The sequence below is a fragment of the Crocodylus siamensis genome, chromosome 5 (genome assembly GCF_052110815.1).
Source record: "Crocodylus siamensis isolate JL-2025a chromosome 5, ASM5211081v1, whole genome shotgun sequence".
In the NCBI taxonomy this organism is placed as follows: Eukaryota; Metazoa; Chordata; order Crocodylia; family Crocodylidae; genus Crocodylus; species Crocodylus siamensis.
Window position 1 is genome coordinate 159,161,913 of NC_143399.1, and position 15,438 is coordinate 159,177,350.

General features: G+C 40.0%; 1 long non-coding RNA gene across 1 annotated transcript in view; it reads right to left on the bottom strand.

Moving 5' to 3' along the window:
• Positions 1-15,438, bottom strand: part of LOC149864828 (uncharacterized) — a 74,527-nt gene that overhangs the window by 23,806 nt on the left and 35,283 nt on the right. The window lies entirely within an intron of this gene.

Genomic DNA, 15,438 nt, shown 5'->3' on the forward strand with positions numbered 1-15,438 from the left:
TTCCCTTGCTGTCAGCAAATATCTGTGAAACCCTCTGGTAAAATGTCCTGTCCCCCCTCAAGTGGTAACCTATCCCCGCAGAAAACATGGCAGCCCCTCACCATTCCATTGTTCAAGTAGCAATGGGATTTGTGGTGAGTTTCAGTATTTTAAATCTGGTAATGCAGTGGTTCCCAACCCTTTTATATATTGTGGCCCCGAGGGAGCAGGATGGGGGGGCATGGAGCTGGATGCCTCCATCCCAGGGCTGCCCCGCCATGCAGCTTTCATCTTGGCAGCTCAGCTTTAACTCACTCACCTGGGTGGACGGACAGGGGTCCAAGCTGGGGACTTGTGCCATGACCCAGCAGCCAACCCGCTGTGGCCTGGTACCCACTGTGGCGGGTTGGGAACCTCTGTGCTAATGAACCATGTGAATGACAATATGATACCATGTAGAAAACATTTTCTCTTTTTGGTTTGCTTTTTGAAAAGCCTAGGAAATTACAGGCACAGAAGCAACATTAAAAGAACATTATTATAATTGCAAACGCAAGAGTTAGAAGGTGCCAGAATTAAGCTTCTTGGATAATTTTAATCTGTTCCCTTTAGTTTGCACATTATGATTTGAGTTGCTAGCAAAAAAATCTGACAGGAAGATTTTCTCATCAAAAGCAGCTTATTCCATCATAATATCTGCCAATTTTAAAGTATCATTTAGACTGGGGAAATGGGAAATGAAAAACAGTATTCTGAAGAAGTGGCAATGTTGTTTTTCACATCCTCCAAATGGAAAGTTTAGATTTTTCTTTTTAATATCTTTTTCACTTTTAAATATATATTAGACAAACTTTTAGTTTAAAACTTAAATTGCAACAAAATATCATTTATCTCAATACACAACTTTTTAACGCAAAATTTTGTAGGACGTTTCAAAATTCTGAAATTGAAGAATTTTCTGCAGAACAAAAAGCCTGATTCCTGATCAGCAACAATGAGAATCATGCTATGAGCAGGTGTGGTTGTTTTTTTCCATAGAATCCTATGTTTTAGTCCAAGCACAGGATGGACTTTTTGTGGGGATGAAACAATATTGCGTAGTGAAGGAGACTTTTGTCAGTTGGATCCATGCCTCATTTTTTACAGAAAGTCAGAAGGTGCACTGTGAATGAGTCAGAAGGTTTGCAGGAAGCAGAAGGATGATCTCATGGTTAAGGCAGCTGAACTTTGTCTTGGAGAATTGGCTTCTATCCCTGTCTCTGCCACTGAATTCTGGGGTGATGCTAAGCACATCACTTAAGTAAAAACATTGTATAGACAATTGCTGGTTGTATATTCCTCATTTTCTGGGTGCCAGATTTCAGACAATAATGGAGGGAAATTTGATGTCCAGAAGTGCTGGGTGCTTTCAGCCACTACTGAAGTCAGTAGCAGGTATACTTTGAATATATTAAATGCTATAGGATGGTAAGTATTCTGGAACATCTTGTCCTTGGTGTCTCCAACTGGGCACCTGAACTTAGAGGATACTTTTGAACTTAATCTTTCTGTGCTTCATTTTCCAGTCTGTAAAAAAAATTCCCATTATTTGACAGATAATTTGTGTCGGGAAACCTATAAATATTTGCGAACCATTTAGATACTATAAATGTGATTGCTTTAAAAAAGTTTTTGAGACAATAATTGTAATTCTGTCTTGAAGATCTGAATGCCATACAGAACATAAGGCATGAAGCTATACATGGAGCACTGAGGATAACACTGAATAGTTGCCCAATAAATAACGTGATGCATTTGACATTAGACAGGGCATTAGGGGAAAAAAATAAGCATGTAGTCAAGGATGGTATCATAATGTACATGAGGGCTGAATTAAAGTTGCACAGGTAGTTTTTCTTCTAGCATTTTCTGTTTTTTGAGTGCTTGTTTTTGAAGTCTTGATTTTTTTTTCCCATTAATGTAGGCTCCTGTTTGAGTATGATTTGTATCATAAGATCAGAGGATATTTTCTGCTCAGCCTTTTTTGGTAAAATGCTTTTATTTATTTATAAAAGCCAAATCTGGCTGTGGAACATGACTTGTTTCTCCTCTGTGGCAGTCTCCCCCTTTTCATAACAAGCAAGAGTCCTTTTATATTGTAGCCATATAAATGTACAGTGAGGGTACCTGTGGACTGTTAAAGACAATATCCCAGTGCAGAAATCTTGGAGTCCAAATCCTAATAAAGTTTTGATTAATCCCTTACAGTCTTCCACATTGCGGTACATTATACAGGCCAGTCATCTTGCGATTTCTTTGGTTCAGCGCCAGCCCTTTTAGACCTTTAGCTTTTGACATCAGATACATTGGTTACTTTTTTGGGCCTGCTTTTGTTTCAAGGAGAATCTGTAAAATCAGGAAAGGTGAAAAAAAGGGAACTTAGCAAGAAGCTCTACTAATAGTACCCAGATTAATACAACTGCCCAAACTCCTCAAGAAGTCTTCTCTTTGGATGCTGGGATTTCATGATAAGATACCTTCATTCCTCTGAGCAGGAACTTAAAATATTATTCAGGATTTTCAAAATGATTAGTGATGTAGAGCACATTGAGTATGGGGTGCCCTGCACCTTAGAGAAGCCTAATTTCAAAAGTGTGTTCAGAATCCATCCTCTGAAAATCAGGCTCTTGCATGAATTGAGCACCCAGTTTACATAAATGAAATAGTAAGTAAAGAAAGGCTAGATAGTATTTATGTTCAACATACAGCTTACTTGAGAGAGCTTTGGGCTTTTGCAAATTGCTATATTTTCCCCTCTCCTCCCGCCCTCCTCCCTCCCTCCCTCCCTTTAATGTATGTTAGTGGTTTAAAATCCTGACCCCTTTCTCTGGAACATGGCCATGGTTTAAACTGTTCAATATCAACCGAGTTGCATCAAACTGAACCATGCTTCTGAGCTCAGCTGATCATTCCCTACTGGCTCTGGTGGTTTCCTTTTTGCTGAGGCATTAGTACATACTCCTGCTAGGACAGGCTTAATTCTCATTAGATTTGCTTACTTGCTTTTTGGTGGACAATATTTGAAGTATCAGCTTCTTTGACCCCCATTTCTTGTAGGTAATTAGTTTTACAACCTATAAAAGGTGAAGAGTTTCTGGTGTTTCAGCAGTAAATCAGTGGTGAATATTTACAGAACAAGACCTCGACATATTTGAGTCTACTGTTGTCGCTCGCATAAAAACTTGTCATACTGATGGCCTTGTCATCCAGATCAAAAAGACTATCTATTGGAAAGAATAATGAGCTTCTGACCATTACAGTTAGCCTTCACAATGTTGTGATGCTTGGGAGCATAGAGGGTTTTTTTTGTTTGTTTGTTTGAGAAGTAACACAATACACTTATTGTCACAGGTAATTCTGAAAGGCAAAATATCTTTCTTTTCTACCCTGTGAAATATGGTCAGTATCTGAATGGAGTCAAACCAATTCCCCACATATGTTCAACTTCACATACTGTACTGAGGCCAAATTTAAGTTCCAGCTGCTGCAAAATGCAACATATGTAAGTACATCAAGTTATGCCCGTGCATTAGCCTTTGTTGCCTCAGTCTGAGATCCCTGTTCTTCCTGATTTAGTTTTTAAAGAAAAAAATTTCATCAATCAACACAGGAAAAGGGTTTTTTTTGTAGCACGTGAGCTGCTTTTCTGGCTTATTAAAATGCAGTAATACTAGAAAATAAAATTTGAAAGCAAATACTTGATTTCAGGCCCTATGCAGGATACACTTCAATATTGTTTTAAAAAAGATGGGATGGGGAGAGAGCCTCAAAACCCATGTATTCTCATGGTGCATAAGTTGCTACTTTTTGTTGCACATAAGGATGGACATTAAAAACAACTTTATAAAGTATTTATGAGGTTTTGATTTACCACAATTATTTGTTCTGGCTCTTAGAGTCTCTGAATAGTATCTTAATGCTAGATCATATTTTTTGACAACAGAACACCAGATACACTGTAATGATTTGGCATCCAGCCTATTGGAATGAAGGCCAAAACCGGCCAAATAAATCATTTCCCAACAGCAAGCAGCAATGATTGCACTGTAAACACTGAATAAATCTGTGATATTACAGAAAGCAACTGTTTTGCAATAATTTGACTTTTAAAAATAATCTATGGAAAAAAATTTCCTAGGCTGGAGAAATGCCAGCATGGAATTATGCTACTAGAGTTTTCTGTACTATTACAATTAAAAGTTTAATCAAATAACAGATAGCAAATTTTCTCTTGACTATTTTGCTTACATTAGTGTGTGCATCTTATGAATACAGAATTAAACAGAAAATATAACTTTATAAAATAACATGTATCATATAATGGACAATTTCTGCACAGAATTCAGTAAAACAGTTTTAAAAAAAACCCAGGTGGCCTATGAAACAGCTTGCACTGGAAATTTTGGACATCATGCTTAAGACCTGGCTTGGACATTGTGCTGGCTTTGTATTCAACAGAAGACTATGCTGTGGAGTGCAAGCTGAGGTATATTTATTACAATTAACCATTTGTATTAAAGTTTTTAGAGGCACCTGCCAAGATCAGCTCCACTGTTCAAACAGGTAGTTGAACATAGACCTAGCTTGGAACAGTTTACAGTTTAAATAGAGGTCACAAAAAGTGGAAAGGGAAACAGAAGGAAAGGATTTGTCTGAGGTCACACAGCAAATCAGAGGCAGGAATAGAACCCAAATCCATGCAGTGTCCACTGGATTTAGCTTGTTAAATAGGCACTTTGCTGCTTATGAACTAACCTAAGGCTGGTGGCTTCATCCTGTAATAATCTGTTTGTTTTGGATCTAAAGAAATATAGAGCTAGGTGTTGTGATTCAGCAGTTCCATATGCGTGGTTGAATAAGTTGGCAGAGAAGACTGAGCCATGGGATGCCACAGGTCAGGGCCTTAGTGGCAGAGCAGCAAGTACCATTTATGATCCTCTGTCTTGATCCTTCTTTAAAAATATTTTTGTAAAAAGCAGGCGAAAACCAGCTAAGTAAATGCGTGGCCTGTTAATATATTGTTTTCATGCTGCTCAGAATCATACTTCAGTTATGGCTGAGGGCCTAAACCCTCATTCTCTAGCCAATAAATCTTTGCCTCAGGTAAATCTTTCACCTTTTTTTAACTGTCAGATTTACATTTTAAAATTTTTTTCTGGAATGAGTGGGAGCTGAAGTGGACAACCATGCTGGGGGACAAAGAACAAGCCAGGAATGGAGAAAGGCATGCTTTGCTGAGGGCATGAACAACATGTGCTGCTGGCAGCTGCGGGGGCACGGTTGCGCTGGCAGCGGTGAAGTGCGGTGGTGATGGCAGGAGCACAGTAGCGGTAAGCCCAGAGCTCCTGCAGATGCCACCGGTGCTGTTGGTGGCGGGGGTTGGGGGGGTGGCAAGTATCAACTAGGGCTTGGTGACTGCCAATAGACTGCCTACACTGATCACGGACTGCCTGCAGACACCATCGGTGGTGTCATAGGCGGGGTGGCAAGTGACAACTGCCTACAGGCACCGCCAACAGTGTTCATGGTGCCTTTTTGTAGGGGTGCACTGCCAATGCTCAGGAGGTGCATGTGCACCTGCGTTTACTCCCTACATGTCGCCCCTGGCTGAGGGCCAAGGAACATTTTAAAAAGGGTTATTTTCACTTCCAGGTAGAACTGTTTTAGCAGCAACAGGATTCAAAACAAAAAATAAATGAATAAATCCTTCTCTTTTAGCCCCCGTCTCCCAGTGTTGACCAACAGGCTTTTTGTAGTTGCACCTCAGTGGTGATCTGCCAGTGTAATGGTCACATCTATGTGTGCAATTAATGAGCACAAATCAACTCTGGACCAATGTGCTTTAGAGTTTTTTCTCTACGGCATTGTGTTTGAATGTGTGCATGGGATATTGCTCTGGAGTTTGTTCATGTGCAGCACCTGGAGCCCAGCCAAAGCAGCCCAGGCTGGCAGGGCACCTGGGGGTCAGCCTGCCAGGCCAGAGCTGCTCCAGTCGGGTTCCACGTGCTGCAGAGCAGCTGGCTGGGGCACAAGGGTGCTTGCCAGCTAGCTCTGCACTGAAGCACTCTGTGTCCCAGCCAGCTGGAGCACTGTCTACACATGCACTGCTGCACATGAAAAAACTCCATAGCAGGGTAGTACTTAGAAATACAAGTACTACCCTGCTTCAGAGTCTATTAGTTTTGTGTACCTTTATAGGGGTGCACATGTAGACACCAAGATGTTTACTGTGCAGTTAATTAGTCAACTGTGCAATGTATGTCTCATGTAGATGTGCCCAATGAGCCTTGCAGCAGACACATTTCTGTTCTTTTCATTTTTCTGGAAGAGTGGTGAGATATACCATCCAGGGGTACCTCTGTGGGACTCAGGGATTGTGTCTGGGACCCTGGAAGAAACGTAGCATATGAAGGTAGTCGGGGAATGTATGCTGGAAAATGCTTTAAGTGTTAGTCTTAGAGCATTAACAACTAAAGCATGCCAGTACCTGCCTCAGCTGTGATGCCCCTGTTGTTACCAGGGAGTGTGTCAGCACAGGATCTGGTACCACTGCACTCCAGTGGTTATGCAGTTCCAGAACATCTGCAGTTACAACTGAAAATGGCTTCTTCCTGAGTTACTGCAGTGCTGTGCCATGGATCTTAAATTTAACAAATCATCTGAGATGCAGTGTTCCAGTGTGATACTTACCCTGTCATATCTGATTGTTTAGTTATCAGCTACCCCTCCATGCAATATCTGCTGGGTTTCAGTGGTAGAATCCTTGTCTGCCATGGGGTAGACCTGGGTTTGATTCCTAGGTATTCATATAACTGCACCTATTAAGGCACTGAGGCTAAGTACAGATAATCAAAAAGCCTGAAGCTGAATTAATTTAGTCTTTACAGGTTAGTCTAAGCTGCAAAGAGTGAATCAATAAGAAAATGAATAGACATTCACTTGTGATTCAGGAAATGCAGCCACATGCTTGCAGTGGCTCAAGTAAGAAGCCATAAGGTGCTGCAGCATGGCTCTCTGGCACATAGCCAGCATGGGCTGTATGTTTGCTCCCTCTTCCTGCTGTCCCTGAGGTCTCTGGAATTTGCACTCCACAATTACAGCAGCAGGACTCTTCAGGGTAGCTCATTACTTCCTCTTCCTGCTTCCAGATGCCTCTGGGATTTGTAGTCCACAGTCCCAGCCAGCACTAAGTAAGCCAGCAGGGCAGGGCAGCTCTGTATTCAGGGGAAGGTGAGTTTAACCCCCTCTCCCTGGCCCCAGATCCCGGCTGAGGTTTGCCTGGGGTGCAGTGGGGCTCTTACTGCTCCAGCCAGGAAGCAGAGGGACAGGGCCAGCCCTGCTTTCTGCAGCAGATAGCCCAGCCCAGCCCAGCCCAGGGCTGCAAAGCATGCTGGGGGACTATGCTTTAACTTGAACCAGGAAGAGGTCTGGGACAGAAGTTTCATAAACTGCTTTGACCTAAATCAGTTAAGTCTGTTATTACATTCAACCAGGTTTATCTTAAACCAGTTTCAGCCATTTTGAAATGGGTTTATGTGCACTGAACTTATGTGTAACTTCTGTCCCTAGCTTGAATGTCCAAACTTGGTCTGGCCTTTGGATTCTGTTTCAAAGGTCTCAAGGAGAGGAAGAGGGGAAAAGGGAAGGTCTGAAGGAGAGGGAGAGGGGGAAAGGGAAGGTCTGGGAAGCCTCCACTCCTCCATAGGTGTGCGTGTCAAATGTCCTGGTGACTTCACCTGCCTACACCATGATCCGGAAGGATTGATGATGGCATACTACTACCCCTCCATACATCATATTTTGCTTTCACCAGCTCATTTGTTATCCACATGTAGTCTCCTTACTGTCAATGGAGGAGACTCCCAGGACCGCTTCCAATGCCGTATTTTCTAACCCTTTGTATGCAGTCTTCTCTCTTAAGATAGCTGGCTTCTGAGGACTGTTCTGTGGTAGGCTAAAATGCATTAACAGTTATAGAAATGCACTAACAAAGAAGCCATACATAAAATGTATGTATTTTGTAATATGTCGCTAAACACTTGTAAACTTATTTGAAAGTGAAAAGTACTATCTAAATTCTGAATACTATTATATTCTTGGAGAAGCCATCCTTGTACAATAGCAAAACTCCTGCCAAGGGAATGTAATTATACTTAATAGAAGCTGGCCTCATTTTGAAATTTCTCTCGATTTAAAACCACATTGGAAGTAATTAAATACCACAGTGATGGCTACTGAATGAATATATATATGGTATCTCAATAAATAGAGTAGCACAGGAGTTCACAGATGGTGGCAAAATGAAAGCCTGACTTACAGGATCTCATTTGTCCTATGCAAAGTATATACCTCACCAGGTTGCAGCAGTTTTCTAAATTACTGTATGTGTAGCTACTTAAGAATAGATGATTTAGTACCTGGAGCCTTGGCAGAAGAAGTAGAAACGAGGAGGTGTTGGCAGAGAAAAGAATGAAGGTGAGTTGCCAATAAAACCCAAGTCCACAGACCATCAAAGGAAGACTGATTGGAAAAAAAACTTTGCAGGTGAGCATAAAATGAAGAATCCTTGGAAGTAAACCCAGTAAGGGTTCCAGAAACAGAGCAGTTGCTGTGCATACTAATTAGATTAACTGGCATCTGATCAAAAAAAATAGATTAACTAATATAGGGAGGGGAGTGAGTAATGTGATTTTTAGTTCCTGTTAAGATCTATTTCTTATTGTTTTGGGGGGCTGTATTAACTGTTCTTGCACCAGCTGTTTTCCTTGAAGGTTTCCTATATTAGTAGCATACCTAGGCAAGCTGGTATTCTTAAGAGCAAGTTAAGAATCACTTTCTCTTGCTGAAAGTGGGAGGCTGCCTTTCTGTATTGGTAGTGCTTGGGACTGTGATCATAGAAGGATCAGGGTTTATTGTATAAAGGAGGGGTCTAAAAGCATAGATGGATGATGGCAGTACAGGGTGAAGTCACAGGCAGCTCACAAGTGGTTGATGGAAGAGGTAAGTTGCAATCTGGGAATGGGGAACATGCACCCCTCATTCCAGATACTGGGGAATGATGGGGATAAAGGGCTGTTTCAGTTGTTGGCCTAACAGTTGCCTGATAGCATCCATAAAAAAGCTCGGTTAAGGGAGGGCAGCATGGTATGGTAAATAAGGCACTAGCATGGATGTCAGGAGACTTATGTTCTATTTCTGAATGACCTTGAGCAAGTCACTTCTCTATATGCCTCCGTTTCCTCACTTGTAAAATGCAATATTGATATTTGTCATTCTTTTAAAAAATAATGCTGCCTGATGTGATTTATTGTGTTTTGAGACGCTGCTCTGGAAGAGAAGAGATTTTTGCCTTCAACCTCATTTCCTCTGCTGCCAACAAGTATAAGTTAATGCCAGATTAGACTGAGAACTTTTTAAATGCTCCTAGGCCCACTGAGCAGACTTCTGTGTGCCTAAGTACTGTATAGCATAAGTGATTCCCTCAGTAAATTCACTAAAAAGAGTTTTATGTACCCTAAAATTAGCAAATGGAGATGACACGATAGCAGAAGAGCCTATGATTAAAGTTAATGGGGTAGTTTGGAAGCGTAAGAACACACTTGTGCTAGAAGCAGCAGGAGCCAGAAATAAGTGATGGGAGGAGAGTCAGTGCAAAGGAGACTAGCAGCAAAAAGAGGGAGGGGAAAATGGGTCCACCAGACAAGTCAGAGGTGGAGAAAAGGTGTGAGATCCCAGAGTTGCTGCCTGGGTAGGAAAAGAAGAAAACATTGCTCTTTGGAAGGAAGCAGGTGTTTGGAACAGTCTTCAAGATTTGTATTAAGCACACTGTACAAAGTAGCCACCTATGTTAGAAAGATAGTTCTTTAAAAAAATGGGTTCACTCTATTTGCATGTTTATAGCATGCCATCTTAATGTTATGTAGCATTGTTCAATTGCATAGAATATGAAGACACCAGGAACAAGACTGGAAATTTCTAATTTGATAATCAGTAGTGAATTAGTTAAGAATGTTTGTGCTTAAATATGAACAATTATGCTTCAAAGCTGACAGTCCTTTAAGATAAATGGGGGAAGTTAATTTCTCTTGATGCTATTGTTTTCGCTTGTAAGGATGAGGACTCCACAAGATGAAAGTATCTTGGTTTACATTGTCAAGGCTATCTTCACAACCAGAAGCTAGAAACTTCCTTTATTAGAAAAAAACAAAAGCATAAATTCTGGGAAACAGAATAAAACCCTTAATTAATCAGCATGAAGACCCTAAATCATGAAGTTTCATAGATTTGCTACTGATGCTGAGTTCAGTTATTCAGAATTCTGGAGCAGCTAGCCATGTGACCAGAACATGGTATGACGCATACTGCTGATTGGTTGATAGAGAAATTGCACATCAACCTAAGAAAAAATAAAAACAAAAAAGAACTTTTTCTTCAAGGAGTAGTTTTTGTGGAAAAAAATAGAACATTTTAGTATTTTTATTATGTGTTGTTCTCCCTCTTGTTAAGTTAGCACAGGACAGGAAATCTGGGTTCTGTTCATGGCTCTGCATTTGCCTTCCTGTACAACATAGGGGTAATTCACTTACGTTTGCTTTAATTTTCCAGTTAAAAAAGGACGAGGTAGATGTTTGACCCACTTTTTGTAAGGCATTCGGAGAACTATAGATAAAGAATTGATATAAAATTCCTAGGGAACATATTCCGTTACCTTTGCAGAGTAAGTTCCTCTTCAATGTGAGTAATGATGGTAAATTCTAGCACCTGGTATGATTTTGGGCGAGCAGAAATGGAGGAACTTGAATCCCTGAATTCTGAATTAGATTTTTACTATTACTTTTTGACACTATGAGAGTGATGTGAGAGTGAATGAACTCACAGGATAGTGGCAGTGACAATATATGTTCAAAGAGATCCACAATGTAGCTTAATCATTGTATCTATCTGTACTTACCTGCATCTCATCTGTAGTATTACATCTTGGATTTTCAGAAAAATAGCATGTAATGTCAGCTCAGTACTTAAACTATAACCAACAAACCCTGGGGAGCTATCAAGTTATCAGTCTTTAGTACAGAAAACATAATGCCGGTTTAAATACAGCTACTCAAAGTAGGTCAAATTACGGTTGGATAATATTTTGAGCGAGCCAGAATTCAGTTTTATAACCAAACCTGCAAATTCACAATAGCTTCTATATCCTGAGATATGTAAATTCTTTATTAGCCCTGTACAAGTTAGATATGTCCACAACAAGCTCCTGAACTTCTCTGTTGTTCAGAACCCAAATGATGGTGTTGAAAATCAGGACTTTGGGGTTCAAATTATGGATTTGAGTTTAAAGTCCTAGATGTATGAATCTGCTGTTTGAATTCTGTGTACCCTTGGGGCAGAGATTTGAGCTGTGAACTCTGATCTGTGTCCAGATCTGTGGCTTTCAGTACTGCCATCACTAAGCAAAAAAAAAAAAAAAAAATCTTCCCTTTCAAAAATGAAATGCTCACATTTCACAGACCTCCACAACTGTAAATCAAATGCTCCCTCTTACTAAAAACTACAGATTATACATATAAGACAAAGTTTGAGTAAATCTGCTAACTGTGATAGAGGAAGCTACTTTGGTGGCCTGTGTCTAACTGGCACATGTGTACATTTTTTAATTAAATATGTAGGGCCAGGTTCTGCTGTCAGATCTGTATTGTAAATTAGGAGTCTGAGGCATAACAGCAGCCAGTGTTTCAACTTCTGATCTACCAGTATTCTGCCACCACCTAAAAATTACATCTGAATATTTCCCGGCAATCCTAATAATGGATTTCCAAAATAGGAAAGGATTTGGCCCCAAATAATCTTTTTCTTTTCAAAGCATGTCAATTCTTCCTATACCATTGATGAAAAAGAAATGGATCTGAAGCCAGTTGACTGTTGATTTTGGAAAGACTTGCTTTGGCTCTTAAGCCTATTCAACTGTGTTGCCACATGTCTATGGATACAAATACTCCAAGTAAATGAGAGATCTAAATACCAGCTCTGAAACTGGAAATTTGTGATGCTCCCTGAGAATGGTTTAATAATAAATGAAGTATTAATCAATAAGCATAATCTTTAAATAATTGGTAGTAGGTATTGTCATCTTTTTTTAATTAATGTATGAGATCTTCGTGTGTGTATGTATCTACATGTGTGCATTTACTGCATAGTGACTAAAATTACTGAGCAGTATGGGTTCACGTCAACTGCTCAGTAAATATGACAACTTATGCCAACTTAAGTGTAAATTTAATACCTGCATCATGCAGGCATCAAATTCACACCCAATTAGTTATTGCGCAGTAACGCATATGTAGATGCCTTACTGTGCAGTAACACTGCATGCTACCAAGTCAGTCCACACAGCATTAATGTGCTTAAATGCCTGCATGTGTAGATTCTGGCTTATTCCTGCTTACTGCACAGCAAATTTAAGCCAGTGTAAATGCACATGTAGACATGCCCTCTGTGCGTGTGTGTGTGTGTGTATAATATACGTGTGTATGGGTATATGTGTATTAGAGCTGTTGAACAATTTAAAAATTATCACAGTGCATCGTGAGAGTTTAAAAAAACTGTTGTGATTAATCACACTTTTAGATATTTTTGGATGTTTTTAACTAGATTTTCAAATAAATTGATTTCAGTTATAAGACAGAATACAAACTATACAATACTCAATTCATATTATTACTTTTTATTACAAATAACTGCACTGTAAAAATGGTACTCCTGACCCGCAGCCCCCTGGCACTGCCAGTTCCCCTCACTCCTGACCTACAGCCCACTGGCACTGCTGGTGCCCCTCTCTCCTGGTCCTCCAGCCCCTGCCCCGCCATACACATACCCGCATCCAGCTGCAAAGTCTGCTCCCAGGACCCTGCCTGGCTGCTTGCTGGCTGCAAGTGTGTGCAGCCTGGCAATGAGGGGGGAGAGGCCACTTTTCCTCCAGCATGCACATGGGTCCCAGTTTGTGATGTGCTGAGCACATGGCCAGAATACCAGGGGTCATCTTGTGCATATCAAAATATACACACGCGCACACACCACAACCCAGGGTGTGTGTGTGTGTGTGTGTGTGTATCCTTCTTGGCAATTCTTCACAAAGATATTAGGAAGGTGACTGCCCATGCTGGTTGCAGTTCTGCTGGTGACTAAGCAGTCCAATTGCAGAGCGGCAAATCCTGCTGTAACAATTGCATGGGTATGGTTGATTGCTGCTATATGAAGGCACATCTTTCCTGCTCCTCCTCCTCCTCTTCTCCTTGATGCTGGCTCTGCACTGACCTTCAAAGAGAGCTGTTGCCTCTTTGATTTGGAGCCACCAGGCATCACGATCTGCAGCCTATGTTTCCCCCAGTTGAATAGGAGTCCACATACCTACTACTTTCACCATTCGGTGTTTGTTTCCACAGTATTACTAGGACTTTCCAGGCTGCTTTAAAAATACCAGTTTGTGTACCCAGTTTGCATATGCAGTTGGTACAAGGCTTGACCCTCACACATGTACACATTTCATTTTAGCACAAGTGCAGAACTTGTGTCACAGATTTAAATGCTGTTTTAAGTGACTTGACTAAGAGGAGACAGGAAGTCTGTAGCAGTTCCCATCATGAAGAAACGATCTTCTAACTCATGTCCTGTCTCTTAACCACAGGTTTATCCTTCCTTCTTTCACTTGGATAAAAACACAGCACTTCTGACTGAAATAGGGGCATTTTCAATATAAAGTAAAGCATTATTTTTCCAATATTTTAAACATAGAAAGTGCCTTTATCCTTATCTAATCTGACTTCCTTTATGACACAAAAATGTCCTCCAAAATTTGTGTGTCAGCCCATAATGCCTGAGCTGTAGCAAGTTTGTTGCAGCACATAGTTTTGATTTAAAAACTGCAACTGATGAAAAAATGCACTGTAGACCTAAACAGTAAACTATTCCAATGGTTAAGTATTCTTCCATAGAATGTGTGCCTTACTTCTAATCTGAATTTGTACAACCTAAGCTCTCAGCCACTAGCTCTCATAATGCCTTTTCCTGTTTGATTAACGGGCTGGCTCAGAAATCCTTTTCCCATATAGGTACTTGAAGATGTGATCAAATCACCTTTTAATCTGAGCTAAATAAATTGAGCTTCTTTAATCTCTTACTATAAGGCATATTTTCCAGACTTCAAGTCATTCTTGTAGTTCTTTTCTGAACCTTTTCCAATTTGTCAACGCCCTTTTCAAAGTAAGGATGCCAGAACTGGACAGAGTATTTCAATAATGGTCTCACTAATGACATATACAGAAGCAATATCACCTCCAAACTTCTTTTTGGTACTCTCCTGATTATTCATAAAAGAATTTCATTTGCCCTCTTAGCTAAAGCATTGCATTGGGAACTCATGCTCAAATGACTACCTTACATAAACCCCAAATTCTTTTCAGGGTACAAGCTTTCCAAGGATAATGTTCCACATCTAATAAGTGTGACATGCACTTTTTGTTCAAGATGTACAACCATGTGTTGGACTGCATGAAAATAAACTGTTCAAATGAACCTACTTTACCAATGATACTTGTCAGCCTGAACAACCGACTGGTCTTCAACTTTATTTACCACATCCCTCATTTCTGTCAGGTGGAAATGTTGGTACCAATGATTTTATATTACTTCTTCCAGATACTGAATGGCATTGGGCAGAAAACAGATTCCTGCAGGACTGTAGTAGAAACACTGTCACTGGGTGACTATAATACTTTTTGCCATTTTTCCATGTGTAAACTTCATTGATTTTGTACAGCCATATTTTTTTTATTAGTGTGTGAGGCAGGAATAATACCTTTAAGAAATGTATTTATTATTTTACATGTGTCAATATACTTTCCTTGATCTCCTAAATATGCATTGTCACTACATGAGTAAGTTTGTCTGACAACACATTTTTTACATAAAATGTAGTATTAATTAGCATTAATTATGCTACCAACATTTCTTCATAAATTTTTTTTTGTTGATTGCATCTTCTGCCCTTTCCCCAATTTTGTCAGAGATCTAAAACAGCTTAATCATCTTAAAATTTCTTTACATTCCATTTACCCTGTTTGATCTCAGTCATTAGCTTTTTTTTTACCCTAAATTATTTCCTCAGTGATCCAAGACTTAAAAATCAATGTTAATGGTTCAGGGAACTCAAGATAGTTTTCTTACTGCTCTTGGATGAAGGTTATCAGGGCTGGCCAATTTGAAAATATTTAAGAGTTTCTGGTTAGCATCCTGCGGTACTATGGGTAGAAGAGAAAGTATTTATTTATCATTTAAAGATATGAATACATCCTTCTGCTTCTCTCTTTCAATACAAAACAGACAAATTTACTGAATACTTCTGACTTTTCTGTATCATGATTC